Source organism: Leptopilina boulardi, unplaced genomic scaffold (assembly GCF_019393585.1).
Source record: "Leptopilina boulardi isolate dan_hultmark-lab unplaced genomic scaffold, ZJU_Lbou_2.1 LbouV2_165, whole genome shotgun sequence".
In the NCBI taxonomy this organism is placed as follows: domain Eukaryota; kingdom Metazoa; phylum Arthropoda; class Insecta; order Hymenoptera; family Figitidae; genus Leptopilina; species Leptopilina boulardi.
Window position 1 is genome coordinate 1550741 of NW_026137713.1, and position 26953 is coordinate 1577693.

General features: G+C 29.0%; 1 protein-coding gene across 4 annotated transcripts in view; it reads right to left on the reverse strand.

Annotated features, from left to right (window-relative positions):
- Positions 1 to 26953, reverse strand: part of LOC127277042 (uncharacterized) — a 229790-nt gene that overhangs the window by 124691 nt on the left and 78146 nt on the right. For all 4 annotated transcript variants that reach the window (XM_051297854.1, XM_051297857.1, XM_051297856.1 and 1 more), the window contains 2 exons: positions 20713 to 20809; positions 6573 to 6605 (listed from right to left, as the gene is read on the reverse strand). The gene's annotated coding sequence lies outside the window, so the exon portion shown is untranslated. The remainder of the gene's footprint in view (positions 1 to 6572; positions 6606 to 20712; positions 20810 to 26953) is intronic.

The window sequence follows — 26953 nt, forward strand, 5'->3', positions numbered from 1 at the left end:
CGTAAATAAATTTGTAATGCCCTGGTAAAATTATTAATCTTGCAAAAAAATTTCTTCTTTTTCGTATTATTATTTACAATTATTTTTATTCTATTATTATATTATTCATTAATTTTTTTATTATTATTGCTATTATTATTATTATTAATTTAACCTTGTTTTATTATTTCATTTTTTTTATAAATATAGTAATTCACTTTGTTTACTTAGTAAATTGAAAACATTCAAATATTTCATGAAGTTTTTCAAAAATCATTTAAATTGATATTTAAATACCATTAATAAATATAGAGCATATTAATTATTGGGCAAATTAATGTAGATTAGAATAAATGTTTCGTTGTAACATACAAAATTATTTCCAAATTTCGTAATTTTTATCATCCAGTTTTGTGTTGAATTTTAATTTTTGTTATAAAATTTTATCAAGTCAATTACGTTACTGATTGTTATCAAAACATAATTATCGCAATATATTATCGACTCTATAATTAAAGCCCAAAGTATCATCTTTAACTCACTAACGATAACTTATAATTAAACGTTATTTTCAATAATTATCTTAATAAAAAAAATTTAAAGAGAATACTTTAAAAAAAAATAAAGTTTTAAAACCTACTAAAAGGTAATAATACAGAAAATAATAATAAACTAGCTAAATTAAACGCGCGAAATTGGGTATCGAATTGTTTATTATAAAGAAATTTTAAAGAAACCAATTCAGAAATTTAGAAACACAATTATATAACCTACCAATTAAACCTAAATTGCAATAGAATAAGAATAATGAATTTTATACCATTTTTTTTAGATAGAATGTTTTCCTGGAAAATGAAAAAATTCCTTACAAAGTTGAATAAAATTAAACAACATATTTCTTTTATTTTTTGCCTTAAAATAACCTTCAATTACCTTCAAAAAAACCTACCAATTGATCCTAAATTGCAAGAGAATAAGAATAATCAATTTTTTTCGATTTTTTTTGATAGAATGTTTTCCTGGAAAATGAAAAAATTCCTTACAAAGTTAAATAAAATTAAACAGCATGTTTCTATTATTTTTTTACCCTAAAACAACCTTCAATTACCTTCAAAAAAACCTACCAATTGAACCTAAATTGCAATAGAATAAGAGAAATGAATTTTATTCCATTTTTTTAGATAGAATGTTTTCCTGGAAAATGAAAAAATTCCTTACAAAGTTAAATAAAATTAAACAGCATGTTTCTATTATTTTTTTACCCTAAAACAACCTTCAATTACCTTCAAAAAAACCAACCAATTGAACCTAAATTGCAATAGATTAAAAATAATGAATTTTATTCCATTTTTTTAGATAGAATGTTTTCCTGGAAAAGGAAAAAATTCCTTACAAAGTTAAATAAAATTAAACAGCATGTCTCTATTATTTTTTTACCTTGAAACAACCTTCAATTACCTTCCAAAAAACCTACCAATTGAATCTAAATTGCAATAAAATAAGAATAATGGATTTTATTCCATTTTTTTAGATAGAATATAAAATTCGAACTTTTGCACAGCTCTAACAATTATACAAGTTGGGCAAAAATGAGAAAAATAATTTTAAAAATTTGACACAAATTTGACACGTCATAACATTACAACTCAAAAAACACGTGAAATCAGTAAAGACTAACTTCAAGTTAGGACAGAAGTATAGACCAAGCATTTTATTATTATATATTATTAATAATTAATAATTATAAAAATTATATAATTATAATTATAAAAATAATTATTTCTAAAAAAAAGTTAAAAATAATTTTTTATTTTAAGAAAAGGGGAATATGAAAATTTTAAAGAAGCCATCATATTTTTTTCAATAAAGAAAAATTTGGAAACTTTTAGTTTAAAAGTATTGGCAATATATATATATAAGGAAACAAAGGAACATTTCACCATTGGGAGCACTGTATGTATGTGTATTCTCAAATCTCAGAAGCGATTCAGAATAGTCGATATTGAATTGACGATCCTTAAAGAACAGAGGGATTTTATCCTCTTCTCTCTCTCTCTCTCTTTTTTTCTGTGTCTCAAAAGAGGGGACTATGTATTTTCTGTGCATTTTTCGACGACTTTTATTTTTCTCACATAGACTGTCAATAAGAGAAGTAACGTGTGTCGCGGAAAACCCTCGAGATGTTCCCAAGGGATTATCCACTCTCACCCTTTTTCCATTCTTCTCCCCAATAGTTTCAATAATATATAACGGGTGAGAAATCAGAATCCTAATTCTCCACTTCACACACAATACTTCACTTTTTCTATTATATGATTCAATTTAATGCTTTTAATCTATTGCCTAATATTTTAATCTTATTTATTAAAGTTTGTTTGGCAAAATTTTCAAATTATCAAAATTAAACGATAATTTTTAAGCGAGAAAATTTGTTTTAAAAAAGAGAAAATTATTTTTTGAAATGTGGGCCTGATGGGGTCCTATCTAGTTTTCCCTATATGGGAAAACTATATGGAAACTATATAGGAAAACTGACTAGTAACCAATAAGGTAAAACTATTTTGTCTTATTTATAATAATTTCCCGTGTAGAAATGCCAGGGCCCTAGTAGGGAATGAAACTCCACGTTTCCTAATCAGGGCCACATCTGGCGCGGCGTTTCATTCCCTAATACAGAAGCCTGATCAAGGCCATGACAGAATTTCTACACGGATTATATTTTTAAAATTATTTTATGAAATGTGGATCTGATGGGGTACTATTTAGTTTTCCCTATATGGCCCTTGTGCGAGAATCTAACTAGCGAGCAATAAGGCAAAACTATTTTGCTTCATTTATAATAATTTATATCTGAAAAAATATTTTTTTGCAATGTGGGCCTGATGGGGCACTATCTAGTTTTGCGTATATGTGAAAAACCATGTGGAAACTATGTAGGAAAATAGTTTCTCGTGCGAGAAACTGACAAGCAACCAATAAGGCAAAAGTATTATGCCTTATTTATTATAAATTATATTTTCAAAAGTATTTAATGAAATGAGGGCTTAATGGGGCACTATCTAGTTTTGCCTATATAGGTAAACTATATGGAAACTGTATAGAAAAACAGTTTTTCGTGAGAAAAATTAACTAGCAACCAATAAGGCAGAAGTATTTTGTCTTATTTATAATAGTTTATATCTTAAAAAGTATTTTTTGAAATAAGGACCTGATGGAGCACTATCTAGTTTCGCCTATATGAGAACTATTTATGGGGGGTTTTGTCAAGGAATTTTTTTCAGATCCTGAAAAACAAAAATATAAAAATTCTTAGACAACTATTTACCGATGGTATTTTTAATAAAATTTAATTTATTTATAAATTTCTTTCAAACTAAGAAAACTGTCGAGGCCCTGATGAAAGCCCTATTAATAACGCAAAGTAGGGTCAAATTTCGAGACATTTTATTTCGTGAACATGACCAATAGAAAATTGTTTCGGTACAATTCTCAAGGGATGTGGAAGCAAATAGTTTCAAGCATTAGTGGCGTTTAATAAACCGCAAATTCCAACAACTCGTATTCGCGATATAGTCGAGAGAGAGAGAGAGAGAGAGAGAGAGAGAGAGGACCACGAGAAAATTCCGCAAATACAAATGAAAACTTTTAAGTGAACAGAAATATACCGTCGAGACAAATTTTCCTCAGTGAAAAATGCGGTTAAGCATTAAATTATAAATACCTATTCTAATTAAGATTGTTTTAAATAAATTTAAAAAAAAAATATTATAATTTTTGTTCGATAAAATAATTTCTTATTAAAAATACCCTTTTAAAAAAAAGGTCATTCGTAAATATAAATGACCCTCGTGATAACTTTCAGTGTGAAAATCGCGGTAGACTTTACTTTACATAACAAAGGGGAATTTCTATTCCGAACACATTTCCCTATTGGAAAAAATTGGGAAAATTCGAGAACTAGATTGAATCACAATACTCGCTTTGCGAACGATCAAAATCCTTCTCTCTCTCTGTGTGTGTATTTCTTTTCTGTGGGCACTTTTTTTTTATCTCCAAAAATCCTCCCCCTTGTGTATATGTTTTTTCATATCGGTGCGTACGTGCGTGTACTGTCTACGCATTTTCTGTTATCGCATCAGCAATGTCAGCGAAAAGAGATTGGCTGTCGACTCTAGAGGATACATTGCGAATATTTGATATTTTTTTTTTTTTATATATATTAGAAATGTATATTTATAATATCTCTAAAATAATATTTGCAAAATATATTAATGTCATCGTTGAAAATTTATAGTTCCAAGTCAACAATAAATATATTTATACTGGAGAAAAGAAATACTGTCAAGGTGTAAATATTTGACAAGCCAATAGTATAAAAAGAAAAATTACTACTGCTGTAAAAAATTATATATATATTTTTACTATTTTTGTGCCTTATTCATTGCTGTATAAAAAAAAATTGTTGAGGACATTGAAGTAAATTCAAAAATTCGAAAAGAAGCACAAAATATATTAGAAAAGATTTCGTTGATTCAAATAATCGGTTCCTTATAATCAAATAAATATTTATACTAAATATATTTGTATAAATTAAATTTTATTTGCTTTAAAAGAAATTATTTCTCCAAATACAGAAATTATTGATTTAAATACAATTTATTTAATTCAAATGATTATTTGATAAATATTTATTGGTATCACCGAACTAATTATTTGAATCGAATAAATTTTCAAACCTTTTCCCCACCTTTTCACAGAGAGCAAGTGTTTCATTTCTGAGCCCTCAGACCTTCTTTTTGAATTTTTCATTTACAATTTTTTTTTTTGTTGGGAACATAAATTTACAAGCAGCGAAATTTTTTTTTTCCTTTCATTTCATTAAAAAATAGAAAACGAAAAAGCAAAATTTAATCAGTAGAAAGTGGTGTTTTTAAAGAGCAATAAAAACAGGAAATCTTCAAGAAAGGTGGATTACAAACTTTAGTTTTTTTTTTTTTTTTGTTGATAATAAAGAAAAAAGAAGATCAAATCACTGTGGCGTGTCTCGTAAAACATTTTGGAGAAAATAAGTATAAAAAGAAGCGACCACCCACTGAGAATTGGCGCCACGTAGGTCAAGTTGAGTAAATATGTTATTTTTCTTCTGGAAGTCGATAAAATGAACCAACTTGTTTTATCCGTAACTTCCGTTAGCCACAGATTTATCAATGTAGTAAAGTATTAACTTCCCAGTGGAACTCAATAAGCCTCTCCAAGAAGAAAAACTATTCTTTCTTGCAAAAAAAAAAAAAAAAAAACATCCATCAATTCATTACAAAATAAAATTCAAATTTTCATTTACTCAACTTTTTTAAACTCTAAATATCATTAATTTTAAATAAATTGTTCTATACGCGCATGAAAAGAAAAAGAAAAATACCTAAGTATAAAAATTTCAATAAAATTCTCGTTAAAAACCTTTTTATGAAAAAGCGAATCCCCCTGACGTGGACTCATAAAAAGAAAACACTAAAAAATAATAAATGGCAACATTTTATTGGATTTCCATTTCTTGTGCTCGTTAAAACCTAAAATGCGATTGTTTTTCCCGCGTTCATAGCAGAGAGAGAGAGAGAGAGAGAGAGAGAAGAATTTCTCGATTGAATCGTTTTAGTTTTTATTTTTATGAATTTAGTTTTCCTATATATATATAAATATAATACGAAAGGCTCATATTTCTCATCGGATGCATTATTGTATTCATCGTATTATAGGACAATGACCCGCTTGGGAATTTTGCGGTTTGGAAAAATCGGTGCACAACCAAAAATTCAGGGAAATGTTTGCAACCGTAATTCAAACCGCAGAAATGAAAAAAAATAAAAAGATAAAATCGTTGCAACGAAAAAGAAAATGAGTGTGACAAAAGTAACGAATGGAATCGTCGACCCATTCGTATATATATGTGTAGTATGATACAGTGAAGTGTTATCACTTCATGTCTAGCAGAAAATATTATGTGGAGCTTTGGAAAAAAATTTTAAAACAACGGGAAATAGTATAAAAAAAAAATCCAAATGTAATTATTAAAGAAGGTAAGAATTTAGAATCATATCAAATTGGATCCAATTGATACCGAATTGGATCAAATTGACATACACAAAAAAAAAACCTGAACTCATTTTTGTTGCAGTTCAAAATAAGTCAAAGAACAGAACGTGTGGCGCCACCTACGAGGCACATTTTTGTACGTTACTCATTTTGAGCTCAGGTTCTTTTCCGTGTATTTTTGATCCAAATATTGGCAATTTTGATGATATCTTCAACACAGAAAATTAAAAGGCATTAAAATAATTGCTGCAACGCTTATTATGTATTTTAATACCAAAATAGATTAAAATAATCAAAATTGGATTAAAATAATAAGCGTTGCAGCTTATTTTAATGCCTTTTAATTTTCCGTGAAATTAGTGAATTAATTTTTCAAATTATTTTTCAAACCTCCAAAACGTATTTACGAAAAAGTTTTTCTCATGTAAAATTAAATAATTTTACTACGATTTAAAATTGGGACAAAATTAGAGGCTAAAATATAGTAAAAATTTTCTACTCACAGTTGTATACAGCAGAATGGTCCAACATCGATTCTGAAACAAAAAATTTTTTTTTTTAACATTACAACTAAAATTTTTAACAAAAATTATTTAGAATTATTTCTTCATTAAGTTTTGTTATAAATTTTGAAAGAAAAAGAAAATTGTAATAAAGAAGTAGAGCGTCTGTTTAGGTTTTTCCTCTTTAGTTATTGCTCCCCATCCGTTACCATTCCGTTATATAAATATATATATATATAGTCGAGCGCAAGATTACCGATTTGTCAATTAGTCCTTCTAATTTATTTATTGCTGGTCGTATAGCATGCCAACGGGCGCTGAGAGATATTTTTCTAAAGGCACTTTTCGACGGCTATACCGTCTGCCAAGAGAATTTCGTACCACGCCAACCGCTAATTCAGATATAAGGGAAGTAATAAGAGAGAGGTCTAACTCTCTCCATGAATAATTAAGTCATTTTTGCTACGCCTCACACTATTTTTTCTGCTGTAAGCCCAATTTTTTTTTCTTTTTTTAAAAAAAAAACCCCCCCATCCTATAATCGGCAACCCCATTTTTTAAACCTCCCGAGGGATCGACACCATAATGCAATTAAACTGTTTTACGAATTTTATTGAAACCCCCCTCTTTCAATGTATATATACATATTGCCGCTGGCATTGATGGAAGAGCAAATGCAAATTTGATGTAAGCTTTATCAAAAAAGCACCGTCAAAAAATTCTTCTATTAATCTATATACAGAAATTGCTCTCCATGAATTGAAATTCGAAACATATATATATATATATATATATATATATATATATATATATATATATATATATATATATATATATATATATATATATATATATATATATACATAGAGCTTTTAAAATTCAGGAAAAATTGAAATTGGTTCCGTTTTAATTTAAATACAAAAAAGAAGTTTATCGAATTTTACACAAAAAAAAACCCCCTCAGATCAAAATGAGTAACGTAACGTAACGTACATTTTGAAGTGCAACAAAAATGTGCCTCGTAGGTGGCGCCACGTTCGCACATTTTAAACTGCAACAAAAATTAGTCCAAGTTTTTTCTGTGTAAAAAAAAAAATGTTTTGAAAATAAAATAAATATTTTATCAATTTGATACTTTTCAATTTAATTGGTGATTAGAATAAACTGTTTTGTGAAATAAATGACAGTAAATCTCTTGGAATACAATGTATGTAAAATACAAAATGAATCATTCGAATTGTTCAGATGCAAAAGCTGTCGAAGCATTTGTGGCACAGAATCTGATTTTCTATGGACATGGGATAACACTTAGTGGCTATAGTAGAGAGAATCTCACCGAGTTCCATTTATACTCAATGGGAATAATACAATTCTATACTGTAAATACAAAATCTTCATTCTAAAACAAAAATTTCTCCTTTAATTTTCAAATGTCATTTTGTTAGAAACAATACAACACTAATTTTAACCTACTTTTTAAAATTTTAATAAAAATTCATTCATTAATATAAATTAGTAATTTCTAAAAATATTAAAAGTAGAGTATTTTTTGTAATTTTTCACTAAAACTTTACTCGGTAAATTTTAATTAGTAAAAATTGTAACTAATTTGAATCAGATTTTTATAACAAATCGAAGTACAAATTTCGTTTTCCCCACTATTTTTTTTTTTTTTTTTTTTCTATGCGGGACAAGTTTTACAATAAGAATAATACGTTTTTGCGCCCTTAAGAAACAAACCACGTCGGGATAAAAATCATTAAGCGCTCAGAAAAGGTAAATTGGCAATTCGAGTTGAAGCGCCGTCGGGTTAGCCAAGACCCAACCAATTAAAGTTTTTCCAAGTCCCTGATTGCCTCCATACTTTGAAGGAAAATGCGATACGATTTTCTCGCAGCCTCTTCCTCTCGTTTTTTTTTATAGAATATTTTAAAATCAAATGATAATTTTTCTATACAATTATGACATTTAATAATTAAATATTACAAAGACAGAAAATAATAACTGAAATCTATTTTCTTTTTTTTTTTATTATTTAGCAAAAGAAAAATGACAAAACCAAAACTATTAAAAATAGATACACTGAGAAAAATGTTTAGTCAGAGCAACCAAAATTTGGTTGTGCCAACAAAAAAATTTTGTTGGTATTTAAACAACCAAACTATTTGTTTGAGTCAACCAAAAAATTTGGTTGAGTGTTTTTTGTTGGCATAACAAAAATGTTTGGTTAGCTCAACCAAATTTTTTTTGTTAGGTCAACAAAAATGTTTGGTTGATCAAACAAACAGTTTTTTTTTGTAAAATTAAAAATTTTATTCTACCTTATTTCTTTTCTTTTTATCTTTTTTATTATTTATTTATTATCAATTTAACATTGAATTTATATTTATCCAATTGAAATATTTGTGGACTTTGAAAAATCTCATCACCGTCTGGGATCGAACCTCTGTTTTAAAACTGAAGATCGAGAGCTCTGACCACTGGACTACCCATCCTTGTGAGAGAATTAAACTAACGGTTCTCTTAAGCAATGAGCTGAGAGCGAATCAAATTATTTGGTTGTCGCAACCAAATTTTGGTTAGGACAACAAACCATCATTTGGTTTTTTAGACAACAAACTATTTTTTTTGGTTAAACAAATTATTTTGTTGTCGTAACCGAATTTTGGTTGGAATTTAAAAATGTTCAACCAAATAATATTGTTGACCTAACCAAATATTTGGTTGAGATAACTCTACGGCTTTGTTTCAGCCAACCAAAATTTGGTTACAAGAACCAAAATTGCCTAATCAAACAATTTTGTTGCAAACACTAAATTTTTTTTCTCAGTGTACATATTCAAAATGAATACCCACTTAAAAAGATTCCCAGGAAAGTGACCCCTGGAGGTTCTATCAGAATTCCGCCGGAACTTCCAACGTAATTCCGTCGGAATTCCATCGGAGTTCCAAAGAATTTCCGATGGGATTCCAACGGAATTCCGATTAATTTTTTTCAAAATTTTTAGAGTCCTAATTCCATCGGAATCCCATCGGAAATTCTTTAGAACTCCGATGGAATTCCGACGGAATTACGTTGGAAGTTCCGGAGGAATTCTGATAGAATCTCCAGGGGGCACTTTCCGGGGAATCTGTCCAAGTGGGTACCATGAAAAAAAGAGAGAAAAAGAAAGAAAATTCTATTGAATATTTGAAAAATTTCAATTCAACATAGAAGACGCTATTTTTTTTTACCATGAAATATTTACTTTTACCTTTGAATTGGTGGGGTCTCTGAGAATACTTTCATCAAACGAAACGAACGACGCGGAAAACGTATCAGAGGTCTGATTTTTCAAAGAAAGGTCGAAAGAACAGGACGTGTTTTATCCTTCAGTGTCTAGACTTTTAGTCTCTGCTTCTATTTCCCCCCTTTTTTTTATGTGTTAGTTTTTCTTTTAATGAGAAAAAAAAAATTCGAATCAATGAAAATTGCTATTTAAAAATATTTACAATAAAATTAGTGAAAAATATTTTCTTTTTTTTTCCCAACAAATAAAAAAAATAAAAATAGAAGCTCGATGCAATTCTAATATTTTCATGTTTAATTGAAAAATTCGCGAAATATCGTATATTTATATTTAAACGAATATATATATATATATATATATATATATATATATATATATATATATATATCTCTTCTATTGAAAAGAAAATCAAAAAGAGGATGAACATTCTATAGAACCTATTAGATTCGTTTTCACCAAGAGGAAACTACCAATTTAATCCGGAACTGTATTACTAGCGGCGATATCGAAAAGGACCGCTACCGGAAATTTCCAGGGAGCTCTTCCGGTCCACAGTTCATGAAACGATGTTCCCTCGGACGGCATTTAATTGTAAGACCAAATGGCGTCGATCCCAGATTTAATAAAGTTCCTCAATTTTTCCACATGAATGAATTATTTCACAGATTACACAAGGGAATATACGAAAATGGAGAAATAAAATCAAATCAAAAAATCGTCATTTTTGATAATAATGACATTAATAATAAAATACGAAAAAGGCAAAAAATAATAATTTTAATAATAATAATAATTTTTTTTTTTTTTGTTGTAAAAGACGATTTTTTTAACTCAGTGACAAAAGTTATTTGAAAGGCAATTTTCGAAAAATGGAAAAAAAAATGATCGCTGAAGAAATCATTTATTAGTAAAAAGGTTGTCAAGGTGTTGATAGTTTTCGGTTAATTTAGAGTCAGTAGCAAACGCGACTGTTAGATCGTTCATCACTGTATTCCCAGGGGATACAAGCAAGTGTAGGTAACAACAAGACAAATTGCACTCGGCCGAGTTGCTTGTATCTTCACAATTCACAAACCTCCAGATTACCTTTTCGGTCTATACTCCATAATGTTTTCTTTTCTTTTTTTTTCCTTTTTTTTTTAGCAACTCCAATTTCACCCGAGTTATTCTCTCCATTCTTTTTTGACTTTCCGAACAATTAAAGCACTTTTTTCCTTACAAAAAAAAGAAATATATATTCAACACAGCTCTTTTTCAAAGAAAAAAAAAAACAAAAAAAAATTATTATTCTATTTGTAAATTTCACGCAAGAAAAAATAATAAAATATATTTAAATGCCCGCGAGTGTAATTTAAAAAAAAAAAAAGAATTCTAAAAAATATATTTCATACAAACGACCAATTAAAAGATTGTTTGAAAAATAATGAATTTTTCAGCGTGTAGAATATTTCTATAAAAAAAAAATTTTTTTAATATCTGTTGCTATATTTCGTAGAGTTTTACATCAACATTAATTAAATTTTTTTTTTTAATTTACTTGCTCAACTGAAAAATTGTCAAGTGGAAAACAATTTCTGACTGCGAGGAAATCTACCATAAATCCTAGTAATTAGTACTTTAACCTAAATAAAATGAAAACAAAAATGAAAGTGACCCTTTTGAATAATTATTTAATAAAAAAGAAGCTTTTTTAAAATAAACATGACTAAAATTAAAAAAAATTTTAATCTTGATATCAAATATGTATATAACATATTTCATCCATCTGGTAAAACATGATCCAATAATGATAAAGCTTTTACTCTCCGAGTTAAAGCAAAATTTCTCGTTCGCTTTTTATAGCAAGGTACATATAAATAGTTTTTTTTTTTTTTTTTTTTTGTCAAAAAAAGTGCATTAAATTTCCTTCCCCTCTTTTTAACCTATAAAAATTTGAAAAACGAGATTTTATTCGCGAATTTTCAATATATACGATTTTATTACGAGATTGACGATTATATGAAAAGAAAAAAGGGGAGGGGTTAGATGTTGTTGAAGCGAGATTCGCGTTTCTGGGTCGATCCATATTCCATCACATTGATAGAATTGCCTCCATAATTGTCTTTCCCATCCCTTTTGATCTACTTCGGAATCTGCTTTCTTTTCCAACTTTTTTTTTTCTTTTTTTTACACATTTCAAACTATAGCTTTTTTTTTTTTTGATGTCGTTTTTTCTCACGTACAGACACTGTCTGAACAAAAGTAAATTTATCAGCTATGCTTCTCGCGAAGAGATGGTTTTACATTACAAAGCCGATGTGGCTTGCTTCGAGCGATAATGGAACGTTCCTAGGGAGCGCTTATCTCCTTTTAAAATAACTCATATTATTCGCAAAAAAAAAAAAAATATCCCATTTTTGAGGACATTTTATTTTTGAAAAGATGCTTTTGATAATGTAGACAAAATTGAAAAAAAACCAATGAATTTAATTGATTTATTAATAACTAATACTGAGGTGATATTCAGTCACTTTCACTTCCATATGAGAAAGATTCACTTTCGCATCACTTTTTTAGCACTTTCACTTTCATAAGTCAAAGATTCACTTTCGCATCACTTTGGTAGCACTTTCACTTTACTTTCACTTCCATAAGTTCAGTGAAAGTGAAGAAGAAGTGCTACGAAAGTAATGTCCCACTTGGAAAGATTCCCCGGAAAGTGCCCCCTGGAGGTTCTATCAGAATTCCGCCGGAATTTCCAACGTAATTCCATCGGAATTCCATCGGAGTTCCAAAGAATTTCCTATGGAATTCCGATTAATTTTTTTCAAAATTTTTAGGGTCCTAATTCCGTCGGAATTCCGTCAGAATTCCATCGGAAATTCTTTAGAACTCCGATGGAATTCCGACGGAATTACGTTGGAAGTTCCGGCGGATTTCTGATAGAACCTCTAGGGGGCACTTTCCGGGAAATCTTTCCAAGTGGGGCATTACTTTCGTAGCACTTTTTCTTCACTTTCACTGAACTTATGGAATAAAGTGAAGTGAAAGTGCTACCAAAGTGATGCGAAAGTGAATCTTTCACTTGTGAAAGTAAAAGTGAAGCAAAAGTGATTCCAAAGTGAATTTAAACAAAAATAATTAAATAATAAAAATGAGGAATCTCAATCTTTTTCCATAATAATGAAAAAAGCACTACCAATAACTTTTGTTTCCTTTTAAAACAACAAAACTGAATAATCCCTTTGATTCTAAAAATCAATTAATGTTTTTTCCTCCAAATTCTAAATCCCAAAGTCAATCACTTTTATATTAAAATATTGTTTGGAATAAATAAAAGCACAATACGTTGAAAGATCAAAAATACCTTTGAGCGCTATAGAAAAAATAACAATATAATATTTTCTCTTTTTTTTGGAAAAAAAAATACTCGCCCTGTCCACAGTCGATTATTCGCCAATAAAAATTGACCGCACAAACCCTTTTGCATTTGTCGAATAATATCGTATCCCTATATAGTCCCTTGGGCGACTTCTCTCTCTCTCTTTGCATATATAAAAAAATAAAAAAAGAACATCAATTTCCCCCCCCCAAAAAATGGACTTTTTTTCTTTTCCTTTTTTTTTAATGCACATGACCTCTTGTGCGCGCCTTTGACGAGGGCTAACAAACTCCTTTTTTTTTTTGTCGCTCAACGGAAGAAGAGGAAATTTGAACGACGACGAGGGGAATGATGCGCGCACACAGCTATTACGATGAAGACTATATCGATGTGACTTTTCAATGTTAAAAATTCTCTAACGTGATCAGTCGTCCGTGACAAGCATATAATGGACTATATTATTATTGGTCAAAAATAAATCCAAATTTTAGAAACAAAATTCATTTTTGTCAAAAAATTGTCAAATATTATTTATATTATGACAAAAAGATCCGGTACAACATAAATAAATTATGTTTGCTAAAGTGGTTGAAAATTTGCATTTGAGATTTAAGTTTGTGGAAAATTTACATGGCGCATACGATTTATGAGAAATTCACAAAAGACACGAAAGAGAACATAAGAAATAAGTAATAAATAATAAAATAATAAATATTGCTTAAATTTCCAAAAGGCGCATATATTCTAAAAAAAAAAAATATCGTTCACCTGTTCATATATAGAATTTATATTTGACCTTTCTGTCCGTGATGCTTACATATTTAATAACTCACTATACCAAAAATCCTTTTTACTTTATTTTTTTTTTATATAAATTTTGAATGTAGCTAAGCGAAAAATTCTTATAACAATAACTAATAAATTTTCCTCCAAAAGGAAAGATGCCTTATTACTATTTGATCGACGTTGTTCGTTAGTTGTCTATATATCCTATATCGATAATGAAATTCTCTGATGTACGAGGAAGGAAGCTACTTTGTTTAAATCACTCACTACTATCCTATTCGACGAATATTTCAACGGAATGTCTTTGAATCTCGAGTAGAGGAGCCACGTTTATTGGTTGCCGCGAGTCGAGATGCGAAATTTATGTAAAGGTATTCCTTGAGTGCTGAATAAGAGAATATAGTATTGATGACTTGACAAAGCATTGTGTACGGAAAAGTATAAAAAAAAAAAAAATAACTAAGATGAGAGAAAAGCTCTCAATTGACTTGCGTTCATAAATACAAATTGTATTTTTATTATTTTCAGTTAAAGTCAAAACAAACTCGTTCAAAATATGCAAATAAAATAAACACTTGTTCATAAATTAATTAACAATGAAGATATAAACATTGAAAAATTGCTAATTTTATATATTAAAAGCTGCGACTGAATCGCAAGAAAAGTAAACTTGAGAAAATTTATCCTTATTTTCAGATGGTTCTAACGACTTAATTAAGGAATTTCAGAGGTAGGTAACTGGAAGCGAAATAGAGATGAAAAGGGAGCAAGGTGATAAAGATTAAAACCTTCGGTCAAGAAGCATCGCTTGGTCCTTATCACTCGAGTAGAAATGGGGGTTCGTCTTACGTGAAACGCCTACAACCTTATACAACAAACCACACGTAGTCGATAAAACGAACGGACCTTCTGTCTTTATCCCTTTTGTGAAAAAGAGCCCTTAAATTGTTGCCGACACGTCCAACAACTTCCATTTATATTTATGACAGTGGTTATATATTGTTATGATTTTATATTATCTCCCGTCTCGACCTCTTTTCAAATACCCTCAAACAATTTCTCTTCCCTTCAATGTCTTTATCAATAAAACAAACTACAGTTGTCAGAAACCCAATCCTAATTTTATCTTTACTATTTTAATTAATAATACAATCTTTATCAGGACGCTAAAAGTCATTAATGTTAATTACTCTTAATATTGGGTTAAAAAAAATGTTCGGCTACTTTCGGTACTATAAATTTACTTACGTCACTGTAAATTCTACTTTCGTAACTTCAAAATTTACTTTCATTACTGCCAAGTTACTTTCGACACAGTAGAGTGACCTTCTCCAATAAAAATCTACATTAGTTACAGGAAAATTTAATTTTGTCACAGTCGAATTACTTTCATCACTGGCAAGTTACTTTCACCACTACAAAATTTACTTTCATCAATGTCAAATTACTTTCCAAAATGCAAAATTTACTTTCGTCACTGTGAAGTTAATTTTGCTTTTGCAAAATATACTTTCGTCACTGTCAAGTTACTTTTTCTAATACAAATCTACTTTTGCCGCTGAAAAATTATTTTCGTCACTGCCAAGTTACTGCCGCCGCTGAAAAATTTACTTTCGTCATTGCTAAGTTACTTTCGTCACAGTAAATTTTACTTTCGTCATTGTTAAGTTACTTTCGTCACAGTAAATTTCACTTTCGTCATTGTTAAGTTACTTTCGTCACAGTAAATTTCACTTTCGTCATTGTTAAGTTACTTTCGTCACAGTAAATTTTACTTTCGTCATTGTTAGGTAACTTTCGTAACAGAAATTTTACTTTCGTCAGTGTTCAGTTACTTTCGTCACAGTAAATTTTACTTTCGTTACTGCCAAGTTACTTTCGTCACTGTAAATTTTACTTTCGTCATTCTTAAGTTACATTCGTCACTGTAAATTATACTTTCGTCATTGTTAAGTAACATTCGTAACAGAAATTTTACTTTCGTCAGTGATTAATTACTTTCGTCACAGTAAATTTTACTTTCGTCATTGTTAAGTTACTTTCGTCACATTAAATTTTACTTTCGTCACTGCCAAGTTACTTTCGTCACTGTAAATTTTACTTTCGTCACTGCCAAGTTACTTTCGTCACTGTGAATTTTACTTTCGTCACTGCCAAGTTACTTTCGTCACTGTAAATTTTACTTTCGTCATTGTTAAGGTACATTCTTCACTGTAAATTATACTTTCGTCATTGTTAAGTAACTTTCGTAACAGAAATTTTACTTTCGTCATTGTTCAGTTACTTTCCTCACAGTAAATTTTACTTTCGTCATTGTTAAGTTACTTTCGTCACAGTAAATTTTACTTTCGTCATTGTTAGGTAACTTTCGTAACAGAAATTTTACTTTCGTCAGTGTTCAGTTACATTCGTCACAGTAAATTTTACTTTCGTCATTGTTAAGTTACTTTCGTCACAGTAAATTTTACTTTCGTCATTGTTAAGTTACTTTCCTCACAGTAAATTTTACTTTCGTCATTGTTAAGTTACTTTCGTCACAGTAAATTTTACTTTCGTTACTGCCAAGTTACTTTCGTCACTGTAAATTTTACTTTCGTCATTCTTAAGTTACATTCGTCACTGTAAATTATACTTTCGTCATTGTTAAGTAACATTCGTAACAGAAATTTTACTTCCGTCAGTGATTAATTACTTTCGTCACAGTAAATTTTACTTTCGTCACTGCCAAGTTACTTTCGTCACTGTAAATTTTACTTTCGTCACTGCCAAGTTACTTTCGTCACTGTGAATTTTACTTTCGTCACTGCCAAGTTACTTTCGTCACTGTAAATTTTACTTTCGTCATTGTTAAGGTACATTCTTCACTGTAAATTATACTTTCGTCATTGTTAAGTAACTTTCGTAACAGAAATTTTACTTTCGTCATTGTTCAGTTACTTTTCTCACAGTAAATTTTACTTTCGTCATTGTTAAGTTACTTTCGTCACAGTAAATTTTACTTTCGTTATTGTTAAGTTACTTTCACCACTAAAAAATTTATTTTCGTTATTGTCAAGTTACTTTCGTCACTGCATAATCTATTTTCGTGACTATAAAGTTACCTTTGTCAATACTAATCTAGTTTCTCAACTAACATGGTTTTCTGTCACTGTAAAGTTACTTTCTTCACTGGAAAATTTACTTTCATCACTGGCAAGTTACTTTTATCATTGTCAAGTTACTTTTACCACTACAAAATTTACTTTTGCGAATTTAAAATTTACTTTTGCCACTACTCGTCAAAGGAGTTATTAAATCTTTCTATTTCGCCACACTTTACTAAATATTTTCTCTTCAATTAAATTTACAAAGAAAAACATTTTTAATCCTACAATATCATTCCAACTTCTATGTAGATAACAATATAAATGTTTCATACGATCGACACTATATAGATACACACACAAAAGTGTGAAAATTTGAAAATAGATAAAAGATCAAGGACAGGTCAACGGAAGTGGTTTGGGTGTGAATAAAGTCAGAGAGAGAGAGAGAGAGAGAGAAAGAGAGGGTGTGAAGTGTCAGAAAGGTGGATACCGGAATAGTCAAGTGGGTAGGATGTAGGAAAGGACGTGATCCGGAATCTAGTAGCGTGTATTGGAAAATCTAGCTATTCTTCAGCGTCAGAATACTATCCGCGTTGGGTTTCAAGTTTTATTTTCGCTTGAGGATTCAACCTACCCCCCTTTTTCTCTCTCTCTCTCTCTCTCTCTCGAGGAAAGGGGGGGGGGAGGATGTGACTGTATTTTTATTCAAATTTCACTCAAATCCACCCAAACGTTCCTCTCTATATACCCAATTGCATGAAGATCACATTATACGCGCCTTCCTTCGAATTCGACCCTTTTTAGAGTGCTGTTTGCACCTATTATGCGCACTACAAAAATCCTCCAACTCCCATTCGATATACCCTTATCGAACGATTCACATTATGTGTATGTGTGCGTTACATGTTTGCATATAAGCGAAACGAGTTTTACTTAAGACCTTTTATTTCTTTCTCAACAGCAGAAATTCTCAAGAAATGCAAAACTTTCTTTTCTATTTGAAATAGAATTCAAGTTGCTCACCAATTAAAAGAAAAGGAAATAATAGATTCCACCGTATATTCATTTTTACCATACAGAAAAGTATAAATAATAAAATTGAAGTTTACCAAAAATTAAAAGAAACATCGTATATTCTACTGCCGCATAAAATTGGTTTTTACTATAGGGAAAAATATGACAAGAAATTATAAGAAAGTTAAAAAAACGATACTAGAAAGATTTTAGAAACTATTTCTGATTCTGTACTAAAAAAAAAGAATATGAAATATACAGTGTAATGAACCGAAATTCCAAGAATATGATTAATATAGACACAATGTAAAGGAACAATACAAATGCAAACTGGAATGCAACTGTATGACATTTATGTATATTGTAAATGCATACAAGAGCAAGTGACTTCGAACATGACACACGTCTCGTTTAATTGCGTGTCAGAGAAAACCGTTTTCTAACGTTTCCTGTTGTTTCATGTGAAATACGAGATATATATAAGCCAAGAGAACTCCATATATACAACCTGGCAAACTAGGCTCAAACTAGGCTAAATAATTCTGATGCAAGCTTTCTCTAAATTAGTGCGCCTCTGTTTCAAGCAAGCCAATAAAGCCTATATGTACTTGGAAATGGAAAATACCTTATTAAAGCTTGCTATTTATATATAAGAACTGAGAGATTCGTCTTTTGACAATAATTAGTCATTTTCTTTTTATGAATGGTAAAACAAAAATAGGAAGATTCATTTTTAATGAAAATTATATTTAAGTCCAGTGAGAGAGGAAGATTTTGTTCTCTTATTCCTTATATTATAACGAGTCTTTATCTTTTTAAAAAAAACAGCTCGTTAGTGAATCACTCTTTTCCGGCAAAAAAAAAAAAAAAAAAAAATCTACGTTCTACTTAAGTACCTTCTTATAAAAATTAATAGGCAAATTCCTTTCTTCCAAGTCAAAAACGATATTGACCTATCCGAATATTGACAAAATTTTCTTTTCACAATTTGTAATTTCGTTTTATACAAATATTTACAGACTGAAAAAAAATTTATTTCATTCAAATAATCCGTTTGTTGATCCAATAAATATTTACTTGAATCAAATAATTTTTGAAACTATTTTGAAACTATTTTTGAAACCAAATAATTGAATTAAATTAACTATGGTATTTGAATGAATAATTTCTGTATTTGAAACAAATATCTTGACTCAAATAGAGCCGGTTTTCACCATATGAGTTAATCTTTCAGGAGGTTAAAGGCAGTATATATATTCTACTCCGCAGAAGCAAACATTCTGCGCAGACGCAGAATCCACTGCCTTTAACCTCTCGGAAGATTAAATTCAACGGCTCATAATAAATATATTCACTTGATAATAGAACCGATTATTTGAATCAAATAATTTTTTTTCAGTGCATACAATATATATTAAATTATCTTAAAATTGAAAATATGTCCTAAATGTCATCTATAAGAATGCTTTGTCTAAAATATCCAAGTATATAAGTAACTTTGTTTCTTATAGTGTTCTTTCAGTCAAAGTTATAAGGCGTAGTTTCAAAGTGTGTCAGCCAATACTTTTTAAAGTGCGAAAATTCTCAAATGTTCTTATCGTACAGAAAAGAGGGAAGTAAAGAAAGGGGGGGGGGCGCTAGGTGGTACAGAAGAGAAGAAGCGCAACATCCGTGACTTGCAAAACTAATTCGAAAGCTTGTGCTAGATTTTACGAAAGTTTTGTTAAAGTTTAGCCGAACTTTACGAGAAAAGCACGCACACGTGCGCAGAGTTTTTGAAAGAGAGAGAGAGAGAGAGAGAGAGATGCAAGAGACACAAGAAAGAAAGGCAAGAATCGCAAATGTTTGACAAAACGGATCCTTTTTTTTTTCTTTCTCTCAACAGATATATATAAAAATTGGACGTTCCTGGTCACAATACTATAGATGTTACGAAATAAAGCTGCTAAAACGACAAAAAATAAAAATATACTTTTTCTTTCAAACTTTTTAACGGGAGTAAACACGTTCAAGTACTTCCCTAGTTCAAGTTACAAAGTGCACATGGTGTCAATTTCAAAGAATCTGATTCTTAATCGCTGATCATCTTTATTTTTTTATTTTTTGTTACCAAAATTTTTTGTAGAATTTTTTTGTAAATAATTTTCCGAAAAATTTATCCCCATTCTCTACTAAATAGTAGACCTGAGCTCAAAATGAGTAAGGTACGCTACATATTTTGAAGTGCAACAAAAAATTAATCCAAATTTTTTCTGTGATATATTTAAAATTTACTTAAACTTGATTTAATATTATTTTTTTTGACTTTATAAATATTTTTCTTTAAGGAGCATTTTCGAGAAATATTACCGGAAATAAAAAAAAAAAGTGTCAATGTCGCGTGTACTTTCTCTGGTTCTTATAATATAAAAAAAAATATACAGAGATAAAAACGGAAAAAAAGGCCTTCTACCGGATATGTATAACGGAAGGAGGATTCAAAGCGCGAATAAAGAGGGAAGGAAGTCGCTGCAAAATGAAGAGCACAAGAGGGGGGAGGGGGAGGGAATGAAAGATAGAAAGCAAGAGTAATTTTATCCCCAGAGGGGTAAAGCGTACAATACCTGAAACCTTGTATTGGTGATCCTGGCATTGTGACCACGTCCGGTGCAGTTTTCGTCCGCAGATAAGGCTATCCATATCCTTGAAACCAAGAAGACCCTGAAACAAAAGGACCAGAAAAATCTTTTATTCCACTCGCTCTTTTCTGCTTATAGTTTTAATTTTCGAATTTTCACCACACAAAAGATAAATTAAATAATAATAAAAATAACTTCTATTATTATAAAAAAAATATAAAATATATTGTTTCAATCAAATTTTTTGTGAAAAATAAATTTTTAAATTCCTTCTTTTTAAAAATAAAAACACAAATTTTTTTTTTTTTTAATTAATGTATAACATAAAAAATAAAGTAAAATATTAAATTCAGTGTATGCAATGTTCATAAAGCATTCATGTTGAATGTGACCGAAAGATAAATCCTGATAAAAATTTCAAACTTTTTCCTTTTTTTTTTGAATTATTTTAGTGTTTAGATGGGACATTTTGAAAATTTGTTAACCTATTCAAAAGATTGCGATACATTCTTTAAAAAAAAAAAAAGACATATACAAAAAGAAAAGGAAGCTCCATTAAAATGCTAGTGAAACTTTTGAAATTTATCATCCAATCCTATATCTACAAAATATTTATGAGAAGTTCCAGAATGTTTTATTTTCAGCAATAATAGTAAATTTTCTATAAAAAAATTTTTCTCTGTAAAAATATAGGTTAATAAAAATACAGTTTTTTTTTGAACAAAAAAAGATTATTATTTTTCCCATGAAAAAAATTTATTATTAATAAGTTGCAAATAGAAAAAAAAAATTTTCAAAAAGAAGTAAAAAAATAAATTTTTTTGTCACAAGGAGTATATTTATGAGTTTACATATAATAAAAATGTAAAAAGAAATTGAAAGATATGAATGAATAACGAGATATATACTAGGATGGTTTGAAGAAAATTTTCATATTCAATTTCGTGGCCATCGGACCAAGAGACTTTTCCACTGAGAAAAATTCAAATCCCTCTCTGTCTCCTGCGGGCTTTTTTTTCTACTTTCAAGAAAAATAAAAATTCCAATTCACCCCCTCAATTTCAAATTTTTCCTGACCTTTAACATTTTCTTCAAGGCGTGTGTATTTTAGAAAAAAAAAATTATTTTTCCAAAACTATTAAATGAGATGATTTAGAGGAAAATTAATTTGACTTCCAGTTCCATAAAGAAGCAGATAAAATAGTTTTATTGCAATAATAACAGTTTTCTCTAAATGAGATCCGTGAACTTTATAGATAACATAAGAAAAAAAAACATACCAAAAGAAAGTAGAGAATAAAAAAAAACTATCGTTATGGGGAAGAAATTAGGGGAAGTAAATCATATATGAAATAAAATGTTTCCTTTACATTATACGCGGTAGTGAGGAATATTTTTTCACATCGAATGATTGAATAATATATTATTTTTATTGCAAAAAAAAAAAATTAATTACTATCAAAATGTAATAAATTGTTGTTAATTATTTTCATCGTGTTCAATGAGATTTTCTATCATTTAGTGAAAAACTTTTTGCACAATGTTTCATACATCAATTAAACATTCCGATATTGATGTGCTTGGATTACTATATATACTGGCAATTCATATTCATCCATCACTCTACAATGAAAGGGAGAAAATACAAACCAATCCATCTACTATATAGTATCTGAATTCTGCTTTTTCATGAACTATTATACTATATGTAATAAACATCCGATATATAGAAATCGCTATTATTTTGTAAATCAAAAATAGGTACAAGATATCATTATTTGTTCTATTTTTTTATTCGTCTAAGAAGTCAATAAATGTGAAGAAAAAAATACTTAATTAATAACAATTACATAGAAAAAACCTGAGCACAAAATAAGGAATGTACGCAGGTACATTTTGAAGTGCAAAAAAAATGTGCCTCGTAGATGGCGCCACGTTCTATGTCACTTTGAAATACAACAAAAATGAGTCCAGATATTTTCTGTCATATAGACCTTTCATTTATTACAAAAAATGATTGCAACAATATCAAATTTAAATTTAAAAGAAATCTTTCTATTATTTTCATTTTTAGTATAGTTTTTTGACAGTCAGAAATTCTTTATTTCTCCCTTCAGAAAAATAAAAGATACGGTACGAGAGTTTGACGTGAAAAATATATGAACGAGCCCGGGTTAGCAATACATCAATTACGAATGTCCTGACAGTTTATTAGCGATGTTGACTTTCGTAGTTTTCTGCGCGCGGTGGAAACCAAGCCAAAAGTCCGACACGACGGTTAAGGAACGAAAAGTTCGCGACGACAAAGTTTTTTTTTTCTTTTTTTTTTTTTTTTTTTTTGAAAAAAAAGAAAAAAAAATCCTGGGTAAGCTGGCAACTTTTGTGCTGAAATATGGCACAAGTTTTAAGCCAAGCGAAGGGGTCTTGCGCGAAAACATACGCCGAGAGAGCTTAAAGGACGCATGCTGTGACCACTCGTTTCACGTGTCAAGAGGATTATTCAGTCGTGGATGATACGCGGATTCTGTTTCCTATATATATATATATATGGACCAGAAAGTGTTATACGTTTTTCAACAAGCAAAGATCCGGCAGAATCACAATGACTAATCCGCATATATTTACGAAATAAAACATGTATATATGTTTTCCTGTGAACAAATTTTTACGATTTTACAATATATTGTTTTTATTGGTTTTTAAATTGTAGAAAATAACTTTCTAAAAATTTTATTTTTAATCTTTTTTAAGCTTTATTTTTATTCCCCAGTCTGACAAACCTGGTGAACACTAAATGTGAATTTTTAGCTACTAGAATAGGTTGAATTTTAATGAACTTTCTCAAAACTTGATGGAAATATCAAAAAATTTCATGGAACTTTATCAAAAACATTCTGAAAATTTTATGGAACATTCTTTATAAAATTTATTCATTAAAAACATTATGGAATTTTGTGTAGAAATTTTAATGGAATTATTAATTCCATAATAATTAATAATAATTTTTAATTAGAAACTTTATGAACCCTTATAGAAATTTGATGAAATCTTTTAGAAACTTCTGAAAATCTTACAACTTGCTGGAACATTCTAGAAACTTTATGAAACCTTCTAGAAACTTCGGGAAATTTTAAAACTTGATGAAACATTATAGAAACTCTATGAAACCTTCTAGAAACTTCAGGAAATTTTAAAACTTGATGGAACATTCTAGAAACATCGAGAAACCTTAACACTTAATGGAACATTCTAGAAACTTTATGAAACCTTCTAGAAACTTTGAGAAATCTTAAAAACTGATGGAAAATTCTAGAAACTTTATGAAACCTTCTAGAAACTTCGGTAAATCTTAAAACTTCATGGAACATTCTAGAAACTTTATGAAACATTCTAGAAATTTAATAATATCTTCTAGAAACTTTGGAAAATTTTAAAACTTCATGGAACATTCTGGATACATGATGAAACATTCTAGAAACTTTATGAAACGTTCTAGAAATTTGATAATGTCTTTTAGAAACTTCGGAAAATCTTAAATCTTCATGGAACATTCTAGAAACATAATGAAACATTCTAAAAACTTTATGAAACCTTCCAGAAACTTCGGAAAATCTTAAAACTTCATGGAACATTCTGGAAACATGATGAAACATTCTAGAAACTTTATGAAATATTCTAGAAACTTCAAGAAATCTTAAAACTGGATGGAACATTTTAGAAACTTTATGAAACCTTCTAGAGACTTTGGAAAATCTTAAAACTTCATGGAACATTCTAGAAACTTTATGAAACATTCTAGAAATTTGATAATATCTTTTAGAAACTTTGGAAAATCTTAAATCTTCATGGAACATTCTAGAAACTTGATAAAATCTTTTAGAAACTTCGGAAAATCTTAAATCTTCGTAGAAAATTCTAGAAACTTTATGAAACCTTTTAGAAACTGGATAAAATATTTTAGAAACTTCGGAAAATCTTAAAACTTCATGGAACATTCTGGAAACTTTATGAAACCTTCAAGCTACTTGATAAAATCTTTTAGAAACTTTGGAAAATCTTCTTAAAACTTGGTGGAACTTTCTAGAAACTTCATAGAACCTTATTGAGATTTCGTAAAACATTCTTTAAGGAACTTTTGATCAACTTTTTAGAAACTTCATGGAGGATTCTATGGAAACTTTAATGAAATATTTGGTTTATCGAAACCTTTTAGAAACTTGATGGAATTTTCAGAAGATTTCGTCAAAAAAAAATTTTAACCTACTTTTTACAAACTTCATGAAACCTTAAATCTTTTCAGCAACTTCAGGAACGATTCTATAGAAATTTCTTGAAAACTTGAAGAAATCTATCACTGAAACTAAACTTTAAAAAAATAAATTAAAAAAATGTTCTTTAAATGAAACATTATTTGGCCAAATATTCAATCACTAATATAAATATACGACGCAGACTATAAATGAGAGACCTCTCATGTGTTATATATATATGTAATATGAGTAGTGGAAAAAGCAATTCGAGATTGAAACCTTTCACAGTATGACAGACAAAAGGTATTTGATTGACACGAAAAAGGGTATCAAGAATTTCATAATTTTCGAAAACTCAGGGAACAGATATATTTGGTGTACATTGGAAGAGTGCGGGAGGGAGGAGCGAAAGCACAGTGGGAATTGCAAATTCTCTGACAGATACTTGTAGGGCGTTATAGAGGATGCCGTGGTTTTCCATAGTGTGGCTACTCTATGAAATATTCAACTCGCCTCAGGCACGTCGTCATAGCTTTGTACGGTTACTGGTTACTACCGAACGAACCAGAACGTTGTCCGCCAGACGAATACATTATTTTTCTCCCACTTTCCTTTTATTATATATAGCTACAAAAATTTTCTGTCAAAATTTCCAAATTATCTAATGTGTTTTTTTATTGTTGTCTTATCTCATAAAAATATTTTATTAATTAAATATTTGCGAAAATAATTGTCTAATAAAAAATAAATTTCTCAGTCAATATTCAAAATTATAATATACGCAATCCATCAAAAAATGAATAAAGAAACAATGCGTGGATATTAAGAATAATTATTCGGAAATTTATCAGTCTATTATTCATAATTATAACTGGCTCTCCTAACCCCCCACCTTTTCACGAAAAAAAAACGTGAAATGAAAAATAAATTCGAGTTAAGAGCATCATTTCTGCTTCTCTTAGTATTTAGTATATACAGAAAACTTCCTGCAGCTTCCATTTTTCACATCTCGTACTAATTTATTTTTATCTTAATGTCCTAATGAAGAAGTATTTCTCCAGGGGTAAGCAAAACACATTTCAAGTTTTAATTCTCATCTCAAGGGGTCATTGTTTTTTTTTCCTCATTATGATTTTATCAAGTACAGTATATATATATATATATAATTATACTAATTTTCGCGAGTGGAAAAACTAATTTCTAATTTTGTTTCTATAAAAAATTGAAAAAGAAATAAGAAATTTTTTTTATAAATAATACTTCAAAAGGATCACATATATATATATATATATATATATGAAACAGGTTCTTTTATACTTATATACAAAATTTTTACAGTATATGTATAAATGCATCTCTTTGTGCACAAAAGAACTTTTATCATATATATATATATATATATATGAAAATAAAATCACAATAAAATAACTTCTCACAAAAGAATATATATAAAATATTTTTAATTCATTTGAAATGATTCTTTTTATGCTCATAAATTTGTAATAAAAAATATTAACTGCATTCAAAAAAAATAATGTTGTTTGAAAAAAGAAATACCATATTAAGTTTTGTTTTAACAAAAAATTGTTAGCAAAAAAAAAAATAAAGAATAATTTTCAAATAGCAAGAGAAAAGATTCAAATATGATGTTCTCTAAAAATATATTTTTCTCTGAAAAAAGACTAAGGAAAAATATTTTCCTTTGAAATTCTTTTTGCAAATATACTGTATAGCAGAATAATTTTCATAGGAAAAAAAAAATTGACTAATAAAAGAACAATTTTCTCTAAATATTTTTTCTTCGATCTAATAATGAATTTAGACATTTAGATTATTCAATGATTTTTTAGACTTCAACTTCAGATGTCGATAAATTTTTCATTCTTACAGGGGGGTTGGAAAAATACTTTTCTCTCGCTTGGAAATCAATGCAATGTCAGGAACAAGAAGGGAGAAGCCTAATTTATTGGCGAAAG